This window comes from Chroicocephalus ridibundus, chromosome 8, assembly GCF_963924245.1.
Source record: "Chroicocephalus ridibundus chromosome 8, bChrRid1.1, whole genome shotgun sequence".
NCBI lineage: Eukaryota > Metazoa > Chordata > Aves > Charadriiformes > Laridae > Chroicocephalus > Chroicocephalus ridibundus.
The window spans coordinates 17,353,997-17,364,445 of NC_086291.1; the positions used below are offsets into that span (position 1 = coordinate 17,353,997).

Genomic DNA, 10,449 nt, shown 5'->3' on the forward strand with positions numbered 1-10,449 from the left:
AGGAATTTCATTTAATTTATTCACCAAGTGGACTTGAAGAGGTGTGAAAAAAAGACAGAAGTGACTTTAGGCAAGAGAAAACTTTAAATGGAAAACAAAAATCTATAGAGGACATTAATGTAGACTCCTTCCCTTCCTGCTTAACATCAGCTTTTCCCTCCGCACCTTCCTGTTTGCTGTGAAGTTACTGATGGACCATGGTTATTGCACGTAGGTTCAGGCCTAGAAATTCCATCTGATCAGAAAAAAAATCATATTGCATGCTGCATATTGAATCGAACCGCAGATATTGGAGTAAATGGCAGTTTAGGGCCTGTCTCATACTATCAGCATTCTTCAGACATTTACTTTGCTGCCTTCCACTGTTCAGAACACCCTGAAAATCACCAACACATTTACTGAATTGAGGTTTAAAAGCAGAAACAAATCATAGTTCTTAGCTCTGCTGTAGGTGAGAAGAACTCTGTTGCCGAGGGTTGCTTCCTGCATGCAGCTGAGTACCTCCAAAATTACCTGTTGTGTATACATGTGTCCTAGTTTCTCTTTTACAAAGAGAGTTTGTTAGGAATTAAACCTAACTCTTGGGAGAAAAAACAAGTCCAGCATACCAAAATGCCCATCTTCCTAATTTTTACCATGCCACAGACTGAAATCCCAGACCTGCTCATATATTATGAAGCATCTTGGAGAAAGCTTTTATGATTTTGTGCCTATAAACACAATAATCTCTCAGGATATAGAGACAGTGCAGAGGATATAGAACACAGTCTGTTGGAGCTTTTCCCTTTGTATTACTTGCATCTTCTCATCCCTGGTAAACTTCTCTGTGCTTGGCTTTTCAGAAGTCCCCTGACATCCTACACCAAACACCTTCGGTGATGATACTACTGTAATGTAGGGTTGACCACACTGTAGATGTTGGCCTTTCAGTGGTGCCCCTATTCCCAGGGCTGTTTTCCCATTTGGCATGCTGCTTCCCACTCCCTCCTGCTTCGCTCCCCTCCCCTGGCCAAGGGCTTTGCTCTGGGTGCGGGAGTCCTTATGCTGCGTGCTGCTGTGTTGTTCTTTAAGGTGCTAGCTTGACCTTACTAATACATTTTCAATGGTTGGGATTAGCGGAGCTTGTAAGAACATATCAGACCTGTCAGGTGTACAAGTCCACTTGCCACCTCCACGCTCTTACATATATTTTTAAATAGCTAATTAGGAGATAATGCCAGTGGAACCAAATACTGTCACAAGATAATGATCTCACACCATTATAGAAGTGGTAAGTGGAAATGTTTATTTTCAAAGGGAAGAAACACTGATCATGTGCCTAATCCTATAATTCTTAAACAAGTAAAATTCCTGTAGATTTCAGTACAGCCTGAGGTGACAACATCCTATTACTGTGGCAGTATTTCTGGATACCAAACGGCCGTAAGTGATGCAGTCATTTTCTCCAAATGATACCGGTGCAGTATTGGAACAGATGTTTCCCTTACCTTTATTAGCCTGTTGTAACTTCTAACTTGGAGGACAAATTTTGCATGTGCTTCACTGCACCAGCTTAGATAATTATTTTTTTTTTTAGATGTGCTTTAGGAAGCAGTGAGCTGTGGTTTGGATGAAGTTATGCTCATTTTTAACTTACTGACAGTTCATAATGGTGATACACAAGTCTGTGTTGCTACTGCAGGCTCCCTTTGGTACACTAAGGATCATCTCTGTTTAAATCAAAGACGGCCTTTCCTCTGTCCTTCAGGAATTCTGGAAACAAGGGTTGTCTTAAATTCACCTTTCAAGAATAAACCACCTTATTTTTCCAGTGGGGTGGAGGAGTACACACGGGCAACAGGTACAAGTTCGTTAGCTGCTCTGCCCCTGCACCCCTATAATAGATGTGAGAATTTGGGGCAGCTTTACCCCTCGTTCAGGCCCATTCCTTGTATTTGTATTCCCACCAGCAGCGTCGGTGGGGGCTGTGCTGTGCAAATGCTTCCTCGGATTGCCTGCTGGGGAGCCTCTCACTCTGCTAGGAGGCAGCATTAATGGGATGGGTACATTCACCTTTACTGCCTCCCCTCAGGGAAGTCTTCTTTCTACTGCAGCTCTGGACTCACTTTAGGTGCGGGGCTGTCGTACAGACAGGTGAACACTGCAGTGGAAATTGGAGGCAGATGCAGAGCTGCTTTCAGAGAAAAGCCTGTCAATGAAAGCATGAAGGTTTATCCTAGTCAGAATTAACTTGCACAAGTTGTTAGTGCTTCACCATGGAAGGTGGCCAGTGGTTTTTAGAAATTACTGCTGCTTTCACGATTAATGAAGATTCATCATTCCATTAGATCATCTCTAACCTGCTGTAATTGTTCTGATTTTTATTTTTTACCTTGTTCGCCAGTTCATGTCTAAATAGAAGAAGATGTTTATATTGCATACATTCAGCTTTAATTGGCCCTTAAAAGAAGGTGTTGATTAGAATCTTCTCAACATCAACAGCTCGCTCGCACAACATTCTCTAATTACTGTTTATTAATTTAGTTCAAGTGGCATAGTTGAAAGCCCTGTTCAGATGGGAGAAGTAAATTGTCACTGGTATTGAATATGTAAATTATGTGCCGTGTAAGTTTCCATGAAGAATGTTTAAAGTTAAATGCTATGCACATAAAGCCTTCCAGTTTCATCTAACCCAGACATATGACAGCTTTGCAAAAAGTGTCATGAAAATTTACCAGCTCTGGCAAAAAAGTACTTGCCTATCCGTTACTTTTTTCTATTAACATAATCATGACGATAATAATAATAATAATTTATTTGCCAGTCAAAAAAAAAAAAATCCTTCATGCTGGCCGGCTGGAGGTTTGCAAGGCTGCCAATTGAATCTGAACTACACATTGCTGTATTATAGACGTTCAGCAGCCTGGATTTCTTGCCCTAGTGCAGTAACCCTTCCTTCTCTTTAATTAGCTTATAAAGTCAGAATTTCTTAAACAAAGTACTCATTAAACATTGCCTTGTTACATTACTTTAAAATGCAATTAAAAGTTTTAAGAGTGCTGTGGAGTTTGTGTACCATTGTCAGCGTCCATGTCACTCGCTATCAATTTCCACCCACTCACATAGATCAGAGGCCTCCTGTTAAATATAGATGGCACTTCATAGCTTTTGTATATAGACTAGGCGTAAAACAATATACTGAGGAGGATGACCTGACTGCATCTTATACTTCAAGGAATAAGCGAGTAATGGAGGGGAGGGTATTCTAGAGGAAGTAGGAGCTCGGAGCGTTCATTGTCCTTCCACCTCTGCAGTTGTCTCTGCGACCTTCTGCGTGGGAGTAGCTGCGTGTTGCTGGTGCGTGTACTGCTTCAAAGCCTTCCCAAACAAAGCAGCATGGGAATACCACACAGTTATTGTATTATGCATCTGAAACAATGAGACCAGACATCGTGTTAAAAGGGAAAGAAAAATATCCAATGCCTGAATGCTGCCTGGGCCTTCACCCAGTCCTCACACTCTCGCTGGCTGCTGTTATCATGAATGGCACTAATCAATTCCAGGAAATCTCTACACCAAGCATTATGTCACATGCGGTTACATCATTCCCTCTAACCTCTAGGGCTTCCTGTTGACATCTTTGGAACTCTTCTACTACCAACTGGTAACAGAAGAAATGCCAGACGGTATTTTTAGCCATTTCTGTCTGCCAAAAGGAATCCAAATGTTTCCATTTTGCAGCTTTCACCTGCTGGATCTCATCTTTGCTCCCTAAAACAAGAAAACCTTTGTGGGTCTACTGTGTGTCCCCAGGTGTTTGCATGAAGGATGGTGGGAGCATGTGAGGGGTTTATTGAGACAGAAGGGGCTAATGCCTCTGCAGAATTTATTTATTCTTAATGTCTACCAGATTGTTAATCCAGCCTGTCACTTGTGTAACTTCTGTTATAACTTCCATTCCGGGAGGCTGTTTCTCTTTTTCTTTCTTTCCTAGGAGATGCTGCTTCCCAGTGTGTCCTATGTTTCACCTCGTGGTTGATTCCCAAGCATTGTCCTGCAGGGAGTTCCCCTCTCCATTTGCAGGTCCACCCCCACAGGTATGTAGAAGCCATTTCTCTCTTGGAATGGACAGTGACACCCCATCAGCTGCTTCTTGCAACCCTCACTTTTCCAGCTGCTCAGCTGAAAGAAGCAGGGCTCAAAGTCTTTCCAGATCTAATTAGCAAGATTATTCCTTCTTGAAAACACTAAGTTTCTTGGTTTGAGACTTTTTTTATTACTATTATTTGTCTGGTTTATACCTTCCTTTCATTCTAACAGTTTGATTTTTGTGGCTGTTTCTGTGTTTGTTCGCTGCTGCAGTAGATATCAACAACGTGATTAAATTCCAGCTCTGACTGTTGCAACATAAGCGCTCTGCCTTCATTATCCGTGGTGCCTAAAACTATTTGATCTCTAATAAGTTCGCCTGCAAGTGTGCCTCATTTGCATGATGAGGCTAACTGGTGCAGCCTGGTTGCATATTGGTCTGTGATTTCAGTTTCTCTTCGATCAGATGCATCAAACAGAAGGAACTATTAGAATTGCCAGCAACTGTATTTTTTTCTGTTAATCATGCCAGAATACTAGGAGTCCCAGGCAGCCTTACTAGGCTGGATAAATCCTCCAATAAAAGGAATGGGAGAGCTTCTTGTGTCAGGTCGCATAGAAACTAGCGCTGTGCTGGGGATAGTTGGTTTGGCTTGATGGCACAAGCTGTTAAGATCACATCCAGCTCCTGAGCTGGCTGTTCGGTAGCCTCCTTTGGTGAGCTGGACTTTCTGTTGCCACCAGCCCCAAGCCCGTGAGGGAGCTGTTCCACCCAGCAAGGACCTCTCCTCTGTCCCATCACGCTCAGAGATGGAGGTGTCCTTCCGCCCCTCTGAGGATCTCAGCCTGACTCTGCCCCCAGCTCACATCCACCCTCTCTGGTCCTGCAATTAGACCCAGTTGCCATTCATTTGGCAATAGTGCCTCCTTGGGCTTTACTACCCAAAGTTTGCAGGGAGAAAAAAAATGTTTTCTTACACGAAGCTTTTAGGAGTCTGAACCTTTCTTTGTGTCTGAAATGGAAGCAGCAAACTTCAAAGCTAAATGTAAGTAGAGAACAGCAACTCAATAATTGTGAGATTCATAGCAATAGTGCTGGAAATGTGTCAAGTTGCCTTTTTCCTTTCTGGATCATGCTCAGGATAGACCTGTGGGTTTCTCTCTGTTCAGTATGATTTTTAAGAAATGTGATTTACCCCACTGCAGCATCCCTTACTTCCCTGATTTCAGAATTTAACTTCTTACATTGTAATGTGTACCAAATACCTGCATTTTCATTTGGGACAATTTTTAATTGAGCTGAATGACCTCTGACAACATGGAAATGTCTTTTATTGATCCGAATGAGTCTCAGACCGAGTCCTTATTTCATACACAAACCTCACTTTTCTTTTGATCTTGAGTTCGCACAGAAACTAAAAAACTAAACCAAGCAGAACCAAACAAAGGAACTCTGAGGATCTCATCAGCAGTATTTGCTTTGCACATGAACAGTAATTTTTCCCTAGCACATACTTCCAAGAATTTTTTAAAATGTCACCCATACATCATCTGCCCTAGCAGACAAGAGTTGTTCCAGAGAAGCTGTTGCTCTCTATTAGGTCAATGATCAGTGAACTAAACATTTTCTACTTAGGCCTTCATATGATAAAAGCCTAAGAGCTTTGAAGAAGCCATTACAGACTATTGCCTAGAAGAAATATCCATTTGAAAATTCAGCAATTATGTACTTCTATAATAGCGTGTAAAAGGAGCTCTGGACCCATTATGGGTTATTGAGTAAATAATGTATTTTTAAAAGTGTCTAAGTAATTTATATGATAGCCTGTATTGGCAGCAAAGAGTGATTGTAGACTAAACATTCTGTCTTTCTTTCTTTTCAAAAATCTCATTTAAATCCCTAAATAGCAATTACAAAAAGAAATCCCTGATGCAGTTTCAGTATTTCTATAGTAGTCAATAGCTAATGGCTCTGACTTTACTCCACTGAGGCTGCCATTTTGTGCTGAGCCAGTTTCCTCTGGTCTGACTTAGTTTTTTTGTCTTGATTGGATAAGACAGGAGGCTTCATTATCAAATATAATATAGAAGTGTCCAGAGGCCTCCTGGAGGTCAGACTCACAGTCATCAGACCTACTCATAATCAGGAACAGCCACTAGCCAAAAAAGCCACGAGTCCAGAGAGAGAAGACAGGAAGCTGTCAGTCCCTATTTCAGGGAAAAATTGAGGCTTGGAGGGAGGAAACATGTTGCCTGAGATCATGCGGGGGACAAAGAACCTCTGCCTCCCAAGACCAAGTTTAGTTTCCCTGCTTTATGTTCGGCCCTTCTGTGGAAAAGTACAGTCTGACATCTTGTTGCTGTGGATCCTCAGTGCTAACGCCAACAGCTCCTTTATCAGATGCCTGCAACAGTTTTGCTTTAGACCACTGCAGTCAGCCCTTTCAAGCACAGGCCCCTGGTCAAAACAGATAGGAAAATACTGCAGTTCAAAAAATGCATATTGCAGCAACAATGTGCCGTGAAACAGATGTGCTGGAAAAAAAAACACTTTTCTACTTTTAAGTGTGGAGTAAGCTTTACTTAGTCCTCCCCTTTATTTATCATACTGCTTCCTGCCATGGCAGGGGTAGCCGCCTCTTAGATAACTTTCTGTCAAAAATTGAAAGAATAAGTTGAAACAGTTGTTTTTAAGAAACACTGGTGTTTGAGGTGCACTGAATTTTGGAGTTTATCTTGACGTCCCCAAATACCTGTTAGGCCAAGCAGCCTGGAGTGCCACAGGGACACTACCGTACTTACATATTACATGTACATTAAAATAATGCAATGGGCCTGGCTTGAGAGGACAAAAGTAAAACAATTCTCTGCCTATGGTGATGGTCCACCTTAACTCTTTTTGATGGTACTTTCCCTGGCATAAATTTGAGACAAGAAGTCACTTAATCTGGTGTTCTTGAACCTGTAGGTCCAGGCCTGTGTTATAACTAATCTTGTACATGAAATACTCTAACAGTCAGCAGGAAGCAGATATCTGTTAACATGACTGTCAGGAGTTTTGATTTCTTTTTTTTTTTTTGAGGCTATGTAATGCCTACCCCTGCATGTGCATATTCAGCGCAGATTGTGTGCTTCCCATAGCTGGCTACGCTTTTCAATCAGAGCTAAGAACATCACCTTTAGACCTGAATTTGAATACATATGTATAATTTCTTATTGTTTAAGAAATGTGATTTTGATGCAATGAATGAAAATGTGGCATTTTGGCTCTCCTCTGGGGAGATGACAATTGATGGGTCTCTGTAGCGAGGCCACTGGCACATGAGAATCTGTTTTTCATGTTTTTGGAAAGACATAAAGAAGAGAAAAAATACAAGGGTGTCAAAAAGCACATAGCTCAAAAGACAAAAAAAAAAGGAGGGGAGAGGACTGACTTAGCGAAAAAATAGTAAGGTAGTAGGGAGAAAGACAAAGTAAAAAAATGGTGAAGGAGAGATAACAGAGAGAAATAAATGGAGAAGAAACAAGGTGAAAGGCATACATTTAAGTTGTATTTCAGCAAAACATACAATGTCTAAGAAAGCAATCAGTCTCTCTCACTGTTAGACTGTATTTGTCACTTAGGAAAGGACAGTTATCAGTTGGGATAATTGACTACAGTGGTGATGAAGTCTCCATCACCGGAGGTTTTCAATGACAGAGTAGTCAAAAATCTGGGAAATACTGTCAGGTATTGGACTTTTTATTATCCCTTCCAGCTCTTACTTTCTACAACCTCAGCATCCCAAAGGTATGAGTGGGAGAAGTACCTCAGTTGTGTGATTATGGGAGACCTGCTTCTGGCCTGGCCACCTCCTGGCTGAAATTCTGTAAGATCTCACAGAGTAAACAAGGCACATACTTGGAGGTGAATTCTATGAGGAAGATGAACATGCCGGGGGTGGGGAAAGAAAAGGAACTGGTTGATCTGAAGATAACATTTTCTTCTGAGCTATGGACCCAAGGCCACAACCCTTATATCTTATTTCTCAAGCTGAAGAGACCCATTCTGCAACAAATACATAGTTTGGCTTAGATGCAACACCAAAGCCCTCACAACTTGATATAAAAGATCTTGGGGACTTTCTTCCAAGAACAGATTTATTAATTGCTCTACTGTGCTTCAAACCTAAATAATTCTGTTCTCCCTTTCACAGAAAATTACCCCTAATTTCAGCCAAAATCATTCTTCACTTCCTTTCCTGGCTTCTCTTGGATGATGGGTGATGAGAAGACACAGGTATGGAGTGGTCTGGGATTATTCCAGACTGATGATTATTCCTATGCAAACCACCGGTTACCATTGCAGTACAAAACAAAGTGTAAAACAGGCTTTTAAAAGACAAGTCTGGAGAGGTGTCACATTGAGATGAAAGAAAGTTTCATTCTCCCATCTTGTTGAGTTTTTCGTTTCCTCCTAGGGGATCTAGCAAAGACCAGTGTGATAATATCAGTGGTCCTCCCTTGAAAGCAAGCGGCTTGGGTTGCTCTATTACTGCCATAGGAAGGCACAAGCCTTTAAAGTGACCACTCCTTCCCAAGGCAAATCTGCCATGTAGTCTCCATTTTTCCATTCTGGGCTACCAAGTACGATGCTGCTAACTACAGTAAACTGTGTTTTTTTCCTGACCTTACTTTAGAGCCATTATATTCATTATTTGAGGGTGTATGAGATTCTGGAAGTACAATTTACGTCTGCTATGCTGTGAGATATTTGGTATGATATTGACTCATTCATTGGCACCTGAGAGAGGTTTAGGGAATTCAGCAAGCCTTCAGCAATCCAGTTTGAGAGATTAAACAGAATTATGGCTCACTCAGGTTTGTCCTAATTTTATTAGATTTTCACCATTTCTAATTGCATAAACATATGCAGCCAAGTATACAGATGGGGACTGGGAAGATGTACAAGGACACTCAGGCTCCATAGTCAGCTAATTGGTGGACTAAGTAATAGGGCACTTGGAAAGATTGATAATTTTTTTCAGAACATTTCAGGGTAAAATCCTTTACCCGTTAAAACTGAAGCAATCAAGAGAAGAAAGGTTTTAGTCGTAGATTTTTTTGGAACTGGAGAAAGTGACGAGAGGAACTATGTGATGCAGATAAGATCCTGGATGAAGGATGTTGTTTAGGGCAAGATTCACTACTGATTTGCCTTAGCCATAGGAAAAAGGTAGAATGTCTCAAAAACATAAAACAACTAGCCTGATCCATATGGTGACATCAGAAGGCTTTTGATCAGAGCTAAACACAAAATAAACAATTTCCAATATTGCCAGGGCAAATGAGAAGTCATTTTGTGTGAACATTGTTATTAGTAGCAAATGCCAAACCGTAATGTTTTCAGAAATATTTTTTATTTTCTTTTGGAAAATAAATCTGGTTTTGCTACAGCTAGGAGAATTCTTGAGCCACAAGTCAAATTATGCTATGGCTATTTCTGGTTGAAGGATACCAGCTGAGGTACTGGCATGGCTGTTTATATGAGTAGTTTCACATGAAATAATATTGCTGTCCATATTTGTTAAAGGCAATGCTGCCGTTGACTTATTTTCTACAACCAAGGCAGAAGGGGGCAGGAGGGAAAAGTCTACGCTCAGTTTTTTCCTATTCAATGTGTTTTATCCCTGATACAGCATCTGCACTACGAAATTCACCCTGAATGAATGGGCATTCAGGTGTCTTCACCTCCAGGAGACGAGACACAACTCTTAGCCTGATTTAGTCCCAGTTAGTTAGTTTTTTTTAAATCCCCATAGGTAACAGACGTGGAAGACTTTTCCCTCTGGCTGGCCTGGACTGAACATTGGTGGGTGAGTAAAATGTCTTTTTTTTTTTTTTCTCTCTCATGAAAAATAGAATAAACCAAACAAGTTGGTCCCATATTTGGACCTGGCCTTCTCAGCAAAGTTTTGCAAAGTCCTCTAAAAAGTCAGAATACATAGTAAATATATCATGAAATATTTTCCAACAAAAAAAAAAAATACAAGAGAGATTTAACAATGTTGGGACATAGTTTTCTGTTAATTACTTTGTTTTCTTCTTCCTCCTGTTCAGGCAGTAACATGCGAACTCTGACCACATCACCGGTGTGAAATTGCTGATTAACCTTTTGACTCTGACAATTGGGATTTCTCTCAACACCAACTGGTAATGCAAAAGATCATTAGTAGTTAATACTGGGACATCCCAGCTCCAGATGTCAAAAGGTTAATGAAAAATCAAGTGTCTTGCTTTTACTGGGCAACTTGGAAACCTTCCCCCCAAACATTTCATTTTTTGTGATAAATAAGCCAGACTGCCTGAGCTGAGAAAGACGGGTGTTTTGCTAATGTGTAC

General features: G+C 40.9%; 1 long non-coding RNA gene across 1 annotated transcript; it reads left to right on the forward strand.

Moving 5' to 3' along the window:
* The first annotated feature begins 3,832 nt into the window (after positions 1-3,832).
* LOC134519280 (uncharacterized) lies at positions 3,833-9,882 on the forward strand. The gene is made up of 3 exons (XR_010072179.1): positions 3,833-4,076; positions 8,265-8,347; positions 9,870-9,882. It is a non-coding gene; the product is annotated as an uncharacterized LOC134519280 (long non-coding RNA).
* The last annotated feature ends 567 nt before the right edge of the window (positions 9,883-10,449 follow it).